At 45.0% G+C, this 18,645-nt stretch overlaps 1 long non-coding RNA gene across 1 annotated transcript in view; it reads left to right on the plus strand.

Annotated features, from left to right (window-relative positions):
- Positions 1-2,223: 2,223 nt before the first annotated feature.
- LOC113614323 (uncharacterized) overlaps positions 2,224-18,645 on the plus strand; it is a 31,061-nt gene continuing 14,639 nt past the window's right edge. Inside the window, exon 1 of the long non-coding RNA XR_003430580.1 lies at positions 2,224-2,334. This is a non-coding gene — a long non-coding RNA (uncharacterized LOC113614323). The remainder of the gene's footprint in view (positions 2,335-18,645) is intronic.

Here is an 18,645-nt window from a genome sequence, read left to right on the forward strand (position 1 = left end):
TCCTTGTCTCAACACCTCGTCTCTGATTTATTGGCCTGTCATGTGGCGGGCAGAGCGAGCTTGGTCTCGGTAACACCAGGTCAGCTCCGCCTGGCTGTGAGGCCCCAGGGCATGTCACTTATCTCTTGGCATTGGGTACTTAACCACAAAATGATAGGGTGATCCAAGATCAGTTCCAAGTGTCCTCCCGCTACAGATATCTAAGTTTTAAAACTAAAAACAAAGGAACCCAGTGATGTTGTAACCACTTAAACCACCCATCTGAAAAACAGACACGTTTATGGATCAAGAATATTAAAATGAACATGCAAATGGGGACTGACTCCCTATAGTTCCTGGGAGGGAAATTTTAATCCTTGGAATTTCCTGAGTGATAGAAGCATCTGTTATTCATGGTGGGTCCTTGGACCACAACTGGGTTTATGCTAAGGAGACGACTCATGTGATTAGACCAACCGTTAGCGAATCCAGGCTCGCTCTGCTCGCTGCACGACAGGCCAATAAATGGAGAGACGAGGTGCTGAGGCAAGGAATAGCGACTTTATTCGGAAAGCCGGCAGATCGAGAGATGGCGGACTAGGGTCCCCCCAAAATCGTCTTATTGGGGTCTGGACACCAGTTTCTTTTATAGAACAGAGAGGGGGAGGAGGTGGGGAAGTAAAGTAAAAAGGCCGTTTATCTTGCGAACTAGGAGGGGATGTGTTAATTTTTTTCTTTTCTGCAGCCATTCACAGGTGGGCAGGGTCAAAATGTCTCTTGTGTGAGTTGAACAAAGGCCTTTTGGTTTAACAGTCAGGCAGAGGGGCAGGGTTCCCTGTGACAGGCTATTATGTATGCTTGCAGCTATAGACAGTGATTATAATAACAAAAGCAACGAGAAGCAAAGGTTCAAGTCAAAGAAACAGATCCAATATGCAGTCAGAATTGGCTCTTCCCTGTTACACAACCTGGTAATTAGAGGGTTGGGGCTTTGAGCCAGGTGATGTCAGCTGGACCTTCAGGGAGAGGAGGGGGACTGGATATTGAGTCCAATCATGTAGCCAATTATCCAATTAATCATGCCTATGTCATGAGACCCCAGTAAAAACTCAGGACACCAGGCTTCAGTGAGCTTCCTGGTGAGTGAACACACGTGTGCTGAGTATGACATGCCCTGGTTCCACGGGAAGAGGACACAGCAGCTCTGTGTTTGAGACCCTCTCGGACCTCACCCTATGTGTCTCTTCATTTGACTGGTCCTCATTTGTATCCTTTATCATAAAACTGTAATCTTAGGTATAGAGGTTTCCCGAGTTCCATGAGTCATTCTCATGAATTCTCAAACATGAAGGAGTAGTGGGCCTCCCTGAATTTGTAGCCAGTTAGTCAGAAGCGCTGGTAGCTTGAGGACCCCCAGACTTGCAGCTGGCATCTGAAACGAGGGCAGTCTTGTTGCGGACCGTGCCCTTAGCCTGCTGAGTCCACCCTAACTCCAGGTGGCTAGCATCAGAATGGTATTGCTGAATGGTAGAGATCAAACCAGCTTCTTCCTTCTTCCCGTGGGGGAGGGAAGTTGATGGACCCTCCATTTGCATTTCTATAGGCAATAATTGTTTTGCTATCAGTTACCTCCAGCTTACAGAGTTGTTAAATGGCTTTCATAGACTCAGAATGAGATCATGGGGAAAGGTGAGCTATGGACATGGCAGAGCTTCCCCTTGAAGCGCTGACTTTCCATTACATGCTCTCTTTACCTAAAGAAGAAATAGCACTTGAGACATCATTAAATCCATTCTCCTGCATCTAGGCCAGTCTGACTAAAACCAGCTCTGGCTGACCAATAAACAGTGGTCAAGTCCCAAATTTAAATCTTCAGGGAAGATGAACTCCACTTCCACTGGCACCATATCCCAACATCACAAACCTCCCAACTATGATATTCTTTCAGATGTGTAACTCAGCACAACCCTGTGCACCCAGCGGGCATCAATAATCATGAAATTAGTAAATAAATAACCAAAACCCTCCTGCTGCATCTCTCAAGGCTGCTCTGTCTTCCATATAAAAGATGAGCATCTCATCCACAAAATAACATCCCTTCATCTTCTGAGTCCTTCCCCAGTCCCACACACACTCTGCATTCTGCATGTGGGGTTTGGTATTTCCCTTTATGCTCCCAGCAGTTGTTTAATGTTATTTTTCTTGTTTTGCAGTCAGCTGCTGTTTTGTATATGAAACCAGAAGTTGCTGTCGCACCAGTCACATCACGGGCATCCACAGTCAGCATCTTCCATGTGACTCCAAATCCTGTGCTCACTTGACCTGCTGGGGTCCCAAATATCTACAAAGAAAGAGGTACTTGGGTGTAAGCGCTCAGAGTCATGTGTAAGTCATCCTTTGTGGTTAAAAAATACCCAGAGTTGTCCTCAGAGCAGTGGCTCGCAGAGTATGATCCCTGGGCCATCAGCATCTTCTGGGGGCTTGTTAGAGATGCAAATTCTCAGGCTCTAGCACAGACCTGCAGAACCAGAAACACTGAGACACTGGGGGTGCATCTTAACAGGCTCTCCAGGGGATTCTGATGCACGCTGAAGTGTGAGAACCACTTGTACAGATTTTTAATTGTACTGGAATTTGAAACTCAGTACGGAAAAGCCAGTGGGCTTCATGAAATGCAATTGCTTCTCGTCTCTCTATTTCTGGCTGTAACCTGGAGACACAGGTTTGCCAGCAGAATCTCCTGAGCTTCCCGGCTGAACCTAACAGAGTCATTCTATTCCCTGGTTGAGTCATCTGTTTACCCCAGGACAGACTGCCCTTTGTGTGGGAAGAGGACCATGTCAAACCAGTGGGACGTTTAGAAGTAACATTTTCCTTCTAACCCGCATTTTTCTCAAGTCCACATCTCCATCTGCATGTGGTGAGAGCTTCCAGGGGGCTCAGCTGGGCGGAACCACCACAGTGTCTCCCAGATGTTCTGTGTGTTTGCTTCCAGATGGCTCAGCCCAAGAAAATCTGAGGCAGCGAGATTTCATCCCACTTGTCTGCCTTTAGCCATGGTTCAGAAGGCCCCTGTTACATGCTGTTCCTTGCTATTCACATTCACATCCCACTCGGTGTGACTCATCTTCTGGCATTCATCCCTTGCAGGCAGAGGATGGACTTTTAACCACAGTGCAAAACACCCGATTCTCTCTTATGACATTTAGTTAAACTTCTCTTCCACATCTCCCTAAAGATTGCTGCCAGGGGTGGCATCTTCTCTCGGATGCTCATCTGGAAACTGAAAGTGTCCTCTGAAAAGGGGCAGAGAGGATATTTTAACTGGGGAAAATGTCTTCCACCACTGTGGAACCTAGGAGTGAATGCTGACGGACAGCTTCAAAATGAAGCTGTCATTAGGCACGTCTGATGAAAATGACAGTCCGCAGGTGGCACATCGCTTTGGACGTGTGATCACAAACACCAGCCCCCCTCGGGAGATGAGGTAGAGGCAGTTAGGACTTAAATTTGTTTATCTCTAATTTGCATTTGATGTTGGTATAACATTGGCCCACCAGGAGGTAGAGAGTTGATGAGTTGAGAATCACTGTTTTGCAGAAGAACTACTTTGCCTTCACATCTGTAGAACTGGGCATGCACGTGAACTCTGCATAGATCATGCCAGAGACTCGGATACACTGTAGGGCTCTTAGCTGTGGGAGGGGGCGATTTAGATTTGGAATACGGTGTTCCCAGGAATGATTCACCTACAAGCATTCTCTGTTGCGTTTATGAACGCTTCACCACATTGTTTAGGAGTCCTTAGCTTGAACATACGACACATTCTGCATGCCTGCTTGCCTTGTTGACTATTTTTGGTAGGATCTTTTGGTGCAAAGTCAGTTTCCCAACACTAAATCAAATCTCAGTTGGATCAGTTGTTTTCAAACTTAGCTGAACCTTAGGATCCGTGGAGACTCTTAAAAATCCCAAGGCCCTGGGAATTCCCTGGCGGTCCAGTGGTTAGGACTCCACGTTCCCACTGTCGAGGGCCTGGGTTCAATCCCTGGTTGGGGAACGAAGATCCCACAAGCCTTGCGGCACGGCAAAAAAAACAAAAACAAAAACCCAAGGCCCAGGTTGCACCCCAGACCAGTTACATCAGACCATCTGTGGGTGGGGGCCAGGCATCGGTATTTTTTTAAAAGTCTCCAGGAGATTCTAAAACGCAGCAAATTGAGAACCACTGACTTAGGCAATTTACACGGCCATTGGATGGGTGGTTGGGAAGGGTCTTGTGAGCTCAGGATAGGTGAATCCATTTCACAAGGGAAAGGGGATATTGTGCTATGCTCTGGTAATGAGGCTAAGTGGCAAAAGTTGCCCAGCCTTAAAAACAGGTCATCAGTGATTTTGGAGAAACAGACAGGGTTCTCTCCCACCCCCCAGCCTGTAAGGTTTTCTCCTACCTATGAAAGCATTCACTCTTGAATCCTTTGTGCCTAAACACAGCTGATATTGAAGCCAAATCCAGCCTCTGTACCCCAACACCGAATTAAATCTTGGAGGTAGAGTTTTGGGTGAAGTAGAAAAGAATAGCTTTATTGCTTTGCCAGGCAAAGGGGGCCACAGCAGGCTAATGCCCTCAAAACTGTGTGTCCCCACCTGGAGGGGGTAGTCAGTTTGATAGTAATGGTTCACAGAGGGTGGGATCAGCTCGTGGACGTTCTTCTGATTGGCTGGTGGGGAGGTAAGTGGGCGTCAGCATCATCAACCTTCTGGTTCCAGCTGGTCTGGGGTCTACGTGCTTGTGGGCAGCATGCAGTTCACTTCTCTCACCTGGTGGAGTTTCAGCATCTGCAAAACAGCTCAAAGATATTGTTATGTGTGTGTGTCCCTTGAGGGGAACCAGGACCCTGCCCCAAGGCTGCACTGTTGTTTCTCTTGATTGTTCCTGCCTTGTCTCTGCATCCCCTTCCTTCCCTAATTAGCACCGACCTGGTGGAACTCAGGGAAGGTCAGGGGGGCTGAATGAAGCCTATTGCCTGTAATCAAGAAATGGGGGACACGGAAGGGCTTTCGTGCCCAGGAGCTCCACAGGGTCCTGCTCTGTAAGGATGTCGTTGTTGAAGATAAGCGAAGATGAATACTTAAACTAGTGGTTTTCGATTTTGACTCCATGTTAGAAGCCCTCGGGGAGCTTTAAAACTCCAGCTGACCTGACCGCACCCCAGAGCAATTAAATCAGGGTCTTTGGCTATCAGGCGTCAGGATACTGAAAAGGTCCCATGGGTCATTCCAACTTGCAGGCAAGGTTGAGAGCCAGTGGCCTAAAACAGTGATCCTCAAATTTCCTTGCTGTAGGGGAGGAAAAATAATTTCCCTCAACCCTTCCGAGTTCTTAGCTGAGACCCTGTGATAAAAGATTAACAAGAGAAATACCAAGAGAAGTTTATTGACATGTATACCTCACGTATACATGGGAAATACCCAAGGAGGATGAGTAACTCCTTGAGGTGGCCCCGAGATGGCCTAAGTCACCACCTTAAATACCACCTTCCGCTAAAGACAAAAGAAAAGTGGTGGGAGAGGGAGTCCAGTTATGGGAGGTGACCAGGAAAAGCACGGTAAACAAGGGTAAGTTTTGTTACTAAGGCAATGCCTTCTCCATTGATGAGTTTCTGGTGATTTAGTCATCTTTCTCTTCCTGGTAGACAGAGGGAGACCCCCTTACAAATAGAGACTTCCCTTGTAAATGTAAATGCCCCTTACAAGAAGGTAACTTCTACTCTGTCTTCAGAACGTCTCCTGTGCCTGCTGTCTCTCAAAATAATCTTTGTGCCAAAGAGTACAGCCTCTCTGTACACCGGTGCCACATCGAATCTTGGAGACAGAGGTTTGGGTGAAGTAGTAAAGGATGGCTTTATTGCTTTGCCAGGCAAAGGGGGACACAGCAGGCTCCTGCCTCGAAAACCTATGTGTCCCAACCCAGGAGGATTTGAGGAGGAGTTTTATAGCAATGCTTCCCAAGGGTGGGGTTGCTGACAAGATGAGGGTGTGTGCAGGGTCTCAGGTGGTGGGTCTTCTAACTTTGATGAGCTTCTCTGGTCCCTTTAATCTTGCCTCAGGGGTTTTCCTGGCTGTCCCTCTCTTGATTAGGAACTGTTCTAATGTGTCCTTTGGAACTCAGGGAAGGTCATGGAGGCTGGTGTCTTGCCTACAAGAAAGGGGGACCAAAAAGAGGCCTCCATGCCTGGGAGCCTCACAGGGCCCCGCTCGGTTTCAGAAGGTGAGAGAATATAAGAAGGCATCACAATTTAATCCCACCTGGTCAGTTTGCCCAAATCCTGTTCTTTCCAGTGGATAGAAATAGCTGTGTCTCTGGCTAGACATTAATGCTGGAACATAAAACATCCTGAGAACAAGCCGCGTTCTCGTATTCGGGGACTCAGTGTGAAGATAACCCTCAATCAGAAAGCTCCAAGTCAGCACCTTCCCTCACCTCCCTTCAGGCTCTATTTTATCAATTCCTATTAAGCGACATTCTTCATCCCCGAAGAATTGTCCTTAACCTTAGCCACACGTTAAGATCACGAGGGGAGATTTGAAACTCTCAATGCCCAGGCCATACTCTAGAGTATCAGAGTCTAGAGGAGTGGGAGGATGGGAAGGGGGGGTGGTAGTACTTTTTAAAATTGAAATTTGTATTGAGATCATTGTAGATCCCAGCGCAATGGTTTTAGTTTGCATTTCGCTAATGGCTGATGTTGTTGAATGTCTTTTCATGTGCTGATTTGCCGTCTCTGTATCCTCCTTCAGTGAAATATCTGTTCATGTCTTTTGCCCATATTCTCATTAGATGATTTGTATTTTTACTGTTGAGTTTGAGTCTTCTCTGGGTAGTCTAGATATGCGGTTTGCCAGTATTTTCTCCCAGTCTGTAGTTTGTCTTCTTCAGTGGGCTTTCACAGAACAAAAGCTTTTAATTTTCATGAGTCCAGTTTATCCATTTTTCCCTTTATGGATGGCGCTTACGGTATAAAGTCTAAGAACTTGCTGCCTAGCGCTGGATCCTGAAGCTCTTCCCCTATGTTTTCTTCTACAAGTTTATAGTTTGACATTTTACATTGAACTCTGTTGATCCATTTTGAGTCAATTTTTGTATAAGATGTGGGATTTAGGTCTAGAGTTTTGTTGCTTTGTTTTTGCCGATGGATGTCCAAGCATCAGTAATTTTTAACAGGTCTCCAGCGTGATTTCCATGTGCAACCAGGGTTGAGAACCAGTGGCCTGGTGATTGAAGGACACACCTGTTAGAAATCTGAACTCTCAGATTTTTCAGGAGCAGCGTCACAATAGGATTTAGAAGCAACGGCAGGAAGAAATGTGTGCTTTTAAAACAGTGCTGTCCAATAGAAATACATAATTTATTAGTATATTTTATATATATATACAAAATTAAAAATTTTCTAGTAGCCCCATTAAAAAGTAGGCCAAATTAATTTTAATAATATATTTTATTTAACCCAGTATATTGAAAAATTACTTCAACTTGTAATCAAACTGAATATTGTTGAGATATTTTGCATTCTTTTTTCTGGACTAAGTCTTTGAAAGCCGGTATGTATTTTATATTTATAGCACATCTAAGCTGGACTCACCACATTCTAAGTACTCAACAGCCACATGTGGTTAGCGACTACTAAACGGAAAAATAGAGTTTTAGACAGGGACACTCTTGTTCTCCCCCCCCCCCCCCGTTCTTTGCATGTTTGCTGACTGAATATGAAATTCTTGCCCTCTTTCTACCTGGCACAAATGTAAGGCTACTCATTTCAAATAATACAGGCTGTGTTTAGAAAACTTTGCTTCTTCTTACAGCCACATGAAACAGTTCTCTTCTAGACACATGCACTCGCGGTGGACTGTACTTTCAAAAATATTTATGTTGCGCCAACACTGATGGGCCCCCAGCCTTGGAGTCACGATGCTCTCCCTCCACTCTTGGATTCTTACCTTATTTTTCCTCAACTCAAATTAGTAAGTTCACATGAGTGTGCAGTGTCCTAAGTTCACGAGGACCCTGTTTATAGATGGAACTGTGCAGCCGTGAGGGCGGAACAAGGTAAATTTTACATGTCATCATTTAAACCGTCTAAGGAACAAAGAGCAGAGCCGGACTGATTTCCATTCGACCAAGCACGGCAGTTTAAATAAATGTCCCCTTTGCCACACGGTGTGGGCTAGAACCGAGTTTCTCATCCTCGGCACTGTTGACCGTTCGGATTGGAGCGCTCTTTGTATGGGGGCTGGTGGGGCTCTTCTCTGCACCGGAGGATGTTTCGCAGCGTCTCTAGGATCCACACATTCCACAGGTGTGAATGCATGCAGTGTCTCCGGACATTACCAGATGTTCCCTAGGGATCACAGTCGCCCCCTGCTGAGAATCACTGGGCTGGAATGAAATGAATTTCTGAGTCATATATGGCCTTTTTGGTGGATTTGGTTTTATTTGGCGTTTTTCTGGCCTAATTTGAAATTTTACATGACTGTGTTCGAACTCTTAAAAGATAAACTGAGGCTTATTAAAGAATTTGAGTTTATTTAAGCAACAGTGATTCAAACTGAGCGTCCAATTTAGCCGATAGAAAACTCTGAGGAGCTGTACAAAATGAAAAAATGACTTACAGAAAGAAGGGAATGGAAACAAGGAAGTTACGTAGGGGAGAAAAGCAGGCAGGTTACTGCAAGGTGACTTTCCTTTCGGGCAGATGACCTAACTAGTGCTGATCAGGTGATTCCTGATTGGTTTAAGATTCCATTTTGGGGAGAACTAAAACTGTAATTAACTCTTGCGTTGGTGATGTGGAGCTTAGCATAAGCCACTTCATTTGGGGCCTGTTGTCTGGTTTTGTAACACTTCAAATTATGGAATATTTCATTCTCCGGTTGGTTTTCTTCTTTGGGAGAAATTATGTTTCTAAATGTACCTATAAGAGGCTTTAATCGTTGGGAAAATGGCCCCCTTAGTTTCAGGCCACGGTACTGTGGACTCTTTGAGACACAAAAACAGATTCTCATCTACTCTATGATGTAAGATTTATCTTCGAAAAAGACCTCTATTGGCTGCTTGATGAATTCTCGCTCATCCTGTAAGGCCAGCCTAAATGCCGCCTCATTTGTAAAGTCTTTGGTAATTTCCAAAGAAAAATGACGCCTTTGTCAGAGGTCTGAAGCTCCGCTAAAAGCATCTATTTGTTATTACAGTTATCCCTGCATAGTGAGTGAATGAAGGAATGATTCCAAGTGACATTATGGGCAGAAGCTGGAGGATGAGGCCCAGCCAACTCTTATTAAACCAAGAAGCATGTTTCATGCACCCAGTCAATGGACAGAGCAAAAGTAATCAGAAGTAGATGCGTGCTTGGAACATGGCCGAGAAGCTCTCCAAACATATTAAAAAATTAAGGGGGTGATAGCATCCATAAAGAGAACACCCAGGACCAGAATTGTTAAGAAAAATGGTCATCAGTGCTGTTCATACCCTTAAGTAAACTGGAATCAGTGTTGCAAACTCCTCTCGCCCTGTAATTTGTGACTTTCAAGATGTCTGAATCGACATTCACAGTAAATGTCCTTTAACAGTCAAGAATCTCTATAAAAAGTTACTGTGCAGATGCTGAAATACTCATTTACACAAAACATGACACTACTGTCACTGGATGGAAATTTTTTTTTAATTAATTTATTTATTTTTGGCTGCGTTGGGTCTTCGTTGCTGTGCGTGGGCTTTTCTCTAGTTGCGGTGAGCGGGGCTACTCTTGGTTGCGGTGTGCAGGCTTCTCATTGCGGTGGCTTCTCTTGTTGCGGAGCACGGGCTCTAGGCGTGCGGGCTTCAGTAGCTGTGGCACTCAGGCTCAGTAGTAGTGGCTCAGGGGCTCAGTAGTTGTGGCTCGCAGGCTGTGGAACGCAGACTCAGTAGTTGTGGCGCACGGGCTTAGTTGTTCCACAGCATGTGGATGTTCCTGGTCCAGGGCTCAAACCCGTGTCCCCTGCATTGGCAGACGGATTCTTAACCACTGCACCACCAGGGAAGCCCAGATGGAAATTTTAGAGTTTTACTTTATCTCAGTGCACATCAGAGAGATGGCTAAACTCTCCAAGTAGTTCTGTCTGGCTAAGCTGGAATGTTTGGAAGAAACATAAATCAATTCACTTCCACCTGTGATCAAGAACAAGGATTCCAAACACGCCGAATTTTGCTTTCCTAAGTACCGACATCAAATTCAATTTGCCTTTAAGAAGAAATACTCAATTCAGTCGTTCTCCACCTTGAAGGTACTTGAGAATTTCAGACGCTCAAGCTGCCTGATTTCCTGGAGGATTCTGATTCAGGAGGCCTGCTGGGGCTTAATAATCTGCTTTTTAAATAAGCCCTGCAGATAATTGTGTTGTGCATTGGCCTATAATCGTTCTTGCAGAGAGAATGATGACCTCTAACCCAGTGATTCCCAGCGGGGGGTGATTTTGCCCCCGCCCCCATTCCTCCACCAGGGGCGTTTGCTAATGTCTGGATATACTTTTGGCTGTAACAGCTGAGAGAGGGGTGCTGTTGCACAGAGCCCTGGGATGCTCCTAAACATCCTACAACGAACAGAAGAGCCCCGACGATAAAGAATGATCTGCCTCAAAATGTCAGTGTTGTCCCAGTTGAGGAACCCTGTGCAAACCCACTGGTTCTGAACCTCGGCTCCATACTGGGATTACCTGGAGAGCTTTAAGAGATTCTTACGCATATGTCTCAGCCCCAGAAAGTCTGATTAGTCTGTCATGTAGCCTGGAATTTGGGACTTTTAAAACTCCCAAGGTGATTTTTAATATGCAGTCGGGGTTGAGAATCATGAATCCATGCCAGAATCACCAGGAGAACATTAAAAACAGAGATTGCAGGCCTCCACCCTTAGTGGGTCTGATTCAGTAGGTCTTGGGTGGGATCTGAGAATCTGCATTTCTGCAAGTTCCCAGGCTGTCCTGGGAGGCATTGAAAAGTAATTCTCACTCTTTGGTCTCATTCTGATCTGCGATTTTAATTTTGAGACTGCTAAGCTACAAATAGTCCTGACGACATGAAGGAGAAGAGAGGAAGAAACTTTAATTGACATGTACACACTGCTATATTTTACTCAGTTTTTTTTTTTTTTTGCGTTACCCGGGCCTCTCACTGCTGTGGCCTCTCCCGTTGCGGAGCACAGGCTCCGGACGCGCAGGCTCAGCGGCCATGGCTCACGGGCCCAGCCGCTCCGCGGCATGTGGGATCTTCCCGGACCGGGGCACGAACCCGCGTTCCCTGCATCGGCAGGCGGACTCCCAACCACTGCGCCACCAGGGAAGCCCCACACTGCTATATTTTAAATGGGTAACCAACAAGGAACTACTGTACAGCACAGAGAACTCTGCTCAGTACTCTGTAATGACCTAAATGGGAAAAGAATCTGAAAAAGAATAGATACATGGGTACGTATAACTGAATCACTTTGCTGTACACCTGAAACTAACACAGCATTGTTAATCAACTGTAGTCCAATATAAAATTAAAAAAAATTTTTAAATAAGTAAAATAAAGACCAAAAAAACAAAAACAAAAAACTTTAGATACGTTGACTTGAAGGAATGAAAAGCTCACCAGGACAGAGGGGAGGCAATCCTAACCATTGTTCAGCATCCCTCCCCCCTTCTGCAGAAAGGGGCCTGAGACTGCCCATCCCACGGCTGAACAGCAAAGGTGCTCAAGATTTTGTCTTTTAATCTACCTTGAACATCAGCTTCCACGATCCCTGCTGAGGATGAACAGGCAGCTAGAGATAGTGACAGAGCGTAGCACAGATGTGTGACTGTGGCTCATGGGTTGTCCTCAGGGTCTGCTCGGGGAGAGAATGCCCGGTTTCGTAGCTACTGGTTCCAGACCAGGCTTGCAAATTACAGAGGGGTGAAGATGGAGTGAGTGGAGAGCAAGGATGTGAGTGACCAGCTTCTAGTGTGGGGCAACGCTCCCAGTACTGACTGCCCGCTCATTCTGTGAGAGGTACTCTTATGGTACCCAACAAGGCTGTGGGAGAAACAAGGATGGGTAAGATGCATTTCCTAAAGGTACGGAACTTATTTACATTAGTTTCTCCATGGTGCTTCTCATGACCAGCCTGAGAGCACACAAATCATACCTTCCAATTTCTTATTCTACTGGCAATTCTTGTTTAAGTGACTCTCACCTTGCAAGACAGGGGAGATGGGTAGAATTGCAGTTTTGGATCCATTGCGCCTGGCTTGGAATCTTAGCCCGGTCGCTCACTACTTTTATAGGCTTGGCCAACTATTGTCATCTCTGTGTGCCTCACTTTCTTCAACGGTAAAGAGGGAACAATGATAGTACATCTTGTGTAGGTTGGTCACAATGATTAAGTGAGATAATATATTTAAAGTGCTTAGCACTGTAACCCACACATAGTGAGCTCTCCCAAAGTATTAGTTCTTATTATTATAGCATCCCAGTCAGAACTCTTATTATGGAATATAAGCTTTATAAGCAGCATTTTAATAAATCAACAAAGTAAAATCAACCATGTTCTTTATTTAAAAAAAAAATACCAGGCAATAGCAGAGGGCAGATTATTTTTAAGAAGAGCTTCAGTAAAGATTGCAAAGACCTCATTTCCAGGAACTTCAGGAAATCTGTTAGGTTGAGTTGTTCACGTGCATTGGCGCAGTTGCCAATGTTTATCGCCAGAGTCATTGACCCTGCCAGAGTGAAAAAAGGATCAGGTCATTGAATGAAAACTCTCTGAAATGAAATGATTTCTCGGAGCAGTGCAAATAAGCATGAACAACTTTAGATCCATCGCTTCCTATTTTTCTTCAACAAAACTTGTGAGAGCCTATTGACATGTGTTTGGAAAGTTATATTCAACGAAGCTTAAACAGCAACTACAAGTCCAACAAGAAAAGAGTTTTCACTTAATCCTGTTCGAGATGGTTGCCAGAAGAATCAGCAGAGAATTTTGTGTAACATGGACATCTAAGCGTTGCGTTCACATTAGCGCTCGCACACATTCTAAGTGCAAGATTGAGAAACCAAAGAGCCAGCTGTCAAAAAACAAAAAAAAAACACCGATGAGAGGGGAAAAGAGTCACGAGGCCCTGTTGCAGCAAAATCATCAGACTGTGCTTCTCTTTTTGCTCTGCCTCGAAGGAATCAAGGGTGTCAGGAAGAGGGAAGAATCTTTGACACAAAGAAGAAGAAGGGCAGAAGATCATTATCAAATCTAACCCTGTGAGCATGTGACTTTTCCGTTGGTGGTTCTGATGGGAAGAAGCAACTCAGCAGCTGAGAAGAGGCACAGGAAAAAAACGTTTTGGGCCCTAAACTGGCTTCAGATTGTGGGTTTAGATCTTTAGATCAGGGTTTCTCAACCTCACACTACTGACATTTGGGGCTGGGTCATTCTTGGGGGGCAGGGGGGCCCTCTGTCCTGTGCATTGTGGGATGCCGTTGAACAGCGTCCCTGGTCTCTCCCCACTACATGCTAGTAGAACCTGCCCCTCCTCTGCAGTTGTGAGGATCAGCAATGTCTACAGATATTGACTGGTGTTCCCTGGGAGGCAGGGTGACCCCCAAGTTGAGAACCACTGCTTTAGATCTGACCCAGATGAGAAAACTTCGAAGTGGCCCCCAAATGATTTGCAGAGAAAACCGGTTTTGAAAACATTTCCAATCCATTGTGAACCAAGACATTCTGAAACACGATAAAAATGAATTACTTAAAAAAAGTAAAGTAACAAAAGGACGTAAAATACAAACCAATTTTTTAATGGTTAGATTCAAATGAAACAAAATTACTCTATGAAGTTGGCAAAAAGGTTTCCAAATGCTTACTCTCCATTTCTGTACTTATATGGATGAGTAATGACCAGTAGACTGGCTTCAGTCCTCAGTAGTACTCATTTGGAGCAAGTTCGACTAAGAAAAAATGCATTGAATCAAGTTAATTGCAGCATAGTAAGAAATTGTTCTGAAGTCTTTATATCATGTTCAACATTTCGTCACCTTTAAATTAGATGATTTAGGGCTTCCTTGGTGGCACAGTGGTTAAGAATCCGCCTGCCAGTGCAGGGGACATGGGCTCGAGCCCCGGTCTGGCAAGATCCCACAGGGCCCCGGGCAACTAAGCCTGTGCGCCACAACTACTGAGCCTGTGCTTTAGAGCCCGTGAGCCACAACTGCTGAACCCGCATGCCACAACCACTGAAGCCTGTGCCCTAGATCCCGCGCGCTGCAACGAAGAATAGCCCCCGCTCGCTGCAACCAGAGAAAAGTCTGCATGCAACAACGAAGACCCAATGCGGCCAATAATAATAATAATAATTAAACAAAATAATAAATTTATAAAAATATATAAATAAATAAGATGATTTAGGTTAGCTTTAGTGGTTTTGTTGGTGACTTCTATTTAATTTTTAAAAGGAATACATGCCTTTGGAAAAGCATGATAATTTTGTTTGTTTTGTTTTTTTGGCATGATAATTTATAGCTGTTATCCATCAGAAAGCTGGCTATGAAGACTCCCGCTGAAATACAGCATTTGTCTTGTAGATAGTACATCAGTTCTTTGATTCATTCATTGATTCATTAATTCAACATGTATTTGTTCAACAATCCACAGTGTACCAGGCATTGGGTTGGGCACTGGGGATCCAAAGATAAGTGAGGAAGAAATTCCACCTCTGAGGGGAGGGTAGTGGCATTCAGAGAACCTTCCTGGAGGAAGTGATGTCCAGCAGGACCCAATGCATGACTAAGAATTCACAGGACGAAGCAGAGGAGGCAGGGAGTGAGTTTCAGGCAGAGGGTACTGCATGCGAGGCAGTCAGCAGTTAGTCACCACTCTTCCAGGGAACTGAAAGTAAAACATGGCTGGAGTTGAGAGTAGAAGGGGAAGAGGCAAAAAAGATGATGCTGTGGAAATAATGCAGGCATCAGATCATGAAGTCCTTGTCAGCCCTTGCTATGCCAGGTATGGTGCCAAGGACCAGTAGCACTGGCATCACCTGGGAACTTTCTGGAAATGCAGACTTTCAGGCCCAGCCCCCGGATTGGCTGATTCAGAATCTGTGTTTTGCTAAGAACCCCAGGGGATTCTCAGCAGAGCCTGAGAAGCACTTCTAAGACATAGGAAGGCTGAATTTTTTATTGAGCCTTTATCCTCAGGGATACAGGTAACGATTACAAGGTTTTTAGGCACTGGAGGTTGGCTAAACTAGTATCCCCAGGCACTCTTGCCTGCCTTTACCATAGGTGCCAGGTAGATGTGCACGTAGCTTAATATTGACTTTCCCAGACTCCCTTGCTGCTGGAGGAAGGGCAGAGCACCTCAGTGGAGATCTTTACGAAAGCTACTGCTTTCCTGATTAAAATAACGTGTGGCCGGCAGGTCCCTTGGCTGTTTCTTTCTGCCTTTAATGAGGTGGTATTCCTGGAGCTGTGGCAGCCATCTTGACTATGGGAGAAAGGCCAGTGTTAGGCGAGCCTTGATCTCTTGGACTGTGGAATCGAAGTCAGGAGACGCTTCCTCCAGGTACTATTTTTTTTGTTGTTGTTACTTGCAACTGAAAGCCCTCCTATGACTAGCCTAGAATGACACATCATTAATATATCAGTTGGTGTTGTGTTTGTACATACACAAAATCCAAAACAACATTTGCTTAAGCGAGATGTATCTTTACCGCTCTCACATAGAGAAAAGACAGCAATATGCAGTCTAGACTAGAATGGCAGTTCCTTACCACAAAGCACCAGGAACTCTGTTTGTTTGTCTTTTTCACTGCTTGACTTCTATCCTCATGATAGTTGCTGACATTCCACCCATCACATCTCCCCTCCAGGTCAGTGAACCACTTCCTAATTTGTCAGGAGTCTTCCTTGAAATCCCACACCATACTTCTACATACAGTTCATTGGCCAGGACTTGCTGTGTATTTACACTTGACTGTGAAGGAGGCTAGGTGATGTATTTGTTTTCCTGGGTTGCCATGTACTAAACTAAAGACTAGAACTGTATGACATAGTAAGTGGGAGGAAGAAGATGTTTGATATCCATACCTCTCTGGAAAACTCCATCACAGTCAGGTTGACATTTCAGGAAGACCATTCTGCTAGCAGTGAGGAGAACAGGTTGTAGGGAAAGAACATTGGAGGTGGGCAGAACGATGGATTAGGCAGTGGAATACTCGAAGGCAGGGGGTGACAAACTACTGGCCATAAGCTGAATTTGGCCTCCTGGGACTTCCCTGGCGGTCCAGTGCTTAAGACTCTGCACTTCCACTGCAGGGGGCATGGGTTCAATCCCTGGTCGGGGAACTAAGATCCTGCATGCTGCGCGCGGCCAGAAACAAAAAACAAAAAAACCCCAAAAGAAACCCCAAACAAATAAATAAATGTGGCCTCCTACTTGTTTTTGTAAAGAAAGTTTTATTGCATCATAGTGAGGTCACACACTTAGATATAGTTGTGTAGAGGGAAACAATCATTTTTTCCCTGTATCCTTCTGAGTTCTCAGCTGGGAACCTTGTAATCAAAGACAGTTTAATAATAACGTATACCTCCTGTATATATGGGAGAGACGCAGAAAAATTGAGCAAGAGTCCCTGAAATGGCCCCAAGCCACCTCTTTAAATGTCTTCTGTTTAGTTAAAGACAGAAGACAGATGTTGGAGAGGGGCGGGAGCCAGTTCTGGAAGGTTAGCAGGAAAGGAAGCATGGTCACCAAGGGTCAGGTTATGCAGATTTAAGTGGGTGCCTTCTCCATGGAGAAGAGTTTCTGGAGATTTAGTGCCATCCTTCTCTTCCTGGTACAGAGAGGGAGATGTTAACCAATAGAGATTCCCCTTAAAAATGTAAATAGCCTTTACAAAAGAGTAGCTTCTACCATGTTTCTGGAGAGTCTCCTGTGTCTGCTGAATATTTTGTTTCTTAAAAATAATCAGCTAGGGCTTCCCTGGTGGCGCAGTGGTTGGGAGTCCGCCTGCCGATGCAGGAGACACGGGTTTGTGCCCCGGTCTGGGAGGATCCCACCTGCTGCGGAGCAGCTGGGCCCGTGAGCCATGGCCGCTGGGCCTGCGCGTCCGGAATCTGCGCTCCGCGGCGGGAGAGGCCACAGCAGTGAGAGGCCCGCGTACCACAAAAAAAAAAAAAAAAGAAAAAAAAAAAAAAAAAAGAAAATCAGCTCAAAATAATCCTCAGGCCAAAGAGGCACATTTTGGGGCGGCATATTCTGCTCCCCTTCAGGTGCTTTCTATGACAGCGGAGTTGAGTAGTTTCTACAGAGACTTGAGATGTATCATTATTTATGGTCCGTTAACTAAAGAACCAGAAAAGTAATTCAAGTTTTGAGATCTTGGCTATAATGAATAAAAAATGAAAGGGCCCTAGTGCTAGAACGGCCATGGAAACACGGAGTGTCTACAACATGTCATAGACTGTGCTAGAATTGTGTTTATGCTGCTTGTTAATACCCAGTGACAGTTCTTTTTTTTTTTTAAATTTATTTATTTTTGGCTGCGTTGGGTCTTTGTTGTTGCGTGCAGGCTTTCTCTAGTTGCAGCAAGCGGGGGCTACTCTTCGTTGCTGTGCGCAGGCTTCTCACTGCGGTGGCTTCTCTTGTTGCAGAGCACGGGCTCTAGGCGCGCAGGCTTCGGTAGTTGTGGCACATGGGCTCAGTAGTTGTGGCACACGGGCTTAGTTGTTCTGAGGCATGTGGGATCTGGACCAGGGTTCGAACCCGTGTCCTCTGCATTGGCAGGCGGATTCTTAACCACTGCGCCACCAGGGAAGCCCCAGTGACAGTTCTTTTTAATTTTGTTTTTTGATGATTGATAGTTAGCATTTTTAAAGTGTCAAAAAATCATATAACTAACATAAGTCAGAATTTGTTTTTATTTTGTCCTGTATCTTTATTCTTTGTCATTGTGTGATCTTTGCCTTGTTTTGAGTCTGTTAAAAAACAAAATTCAAGTGAGTAAATTTGAAAGATCTTACTGGCTTTATTCAACAATTCATGAAGGGCAGCATCCAGTCTAGCAGATAGAAAGGAGCTCTGAGGAGCTGTACTAAGAGAAAGAGTTTTTATAGGCAGACGGAAGCAGGGACAAGGAAGTCATTGTGGACAAAAAAGCAGGTTGGTTATTGCAAGGTTCCTTTCCTTCAGGGGATGGCAGGGGTCTATCAGGTGGATTACCTAACTATTGCTGATCAGGTGATTTTCTTACTGACTGGTTTAAGTTTCCGTTTCTGGGAGAGCCGAAAATGTAATTAAGTCTTGGTTTGGTGACATGAGGCTTAGCATAAGCAGTTCCGTTTGGGGCCTGCTGTCTTGTTTTGAACAGTTCAAAACCATTCTGAGGATTTATGGGAGGTGCCTGGATTTGCACAGACCCATGTGAATTTCAAAGGTCCTATATTTCCTAACCTGGAGAGACACGTCCCCCACATAATATCCTGAACATCCCACAATCTACTCAAAGGGCTTTTTGAGCCAAGAGCCCTTTCCAGTACAACCAAGCACTTTCCTCAGTCGGGAAGAAGGAATCTAATCGTTGTGTTGGCAGCAAAGCCTGGGAGTTGCTGCTTTTGTTCAG

The sequence above is a fragment of the Aethalodelphis obliquidens genome, unplaced genomic scaffold (assembly GCF_003676395.1).
Source record: "Aethalodelphis obliquidens isolate GAN/ISIS:26980383/991018 unplaced genomic scaffold, ASM367639v1 scaffold94, whole genome shotgun sequence".
Lineage (NCBI taxonomy): Eukaryota > Metazoa > Chordata > Mammalia > Artiodactyla > Delphinidae > Aethalodelphis > Aethalodelphis obliquidens.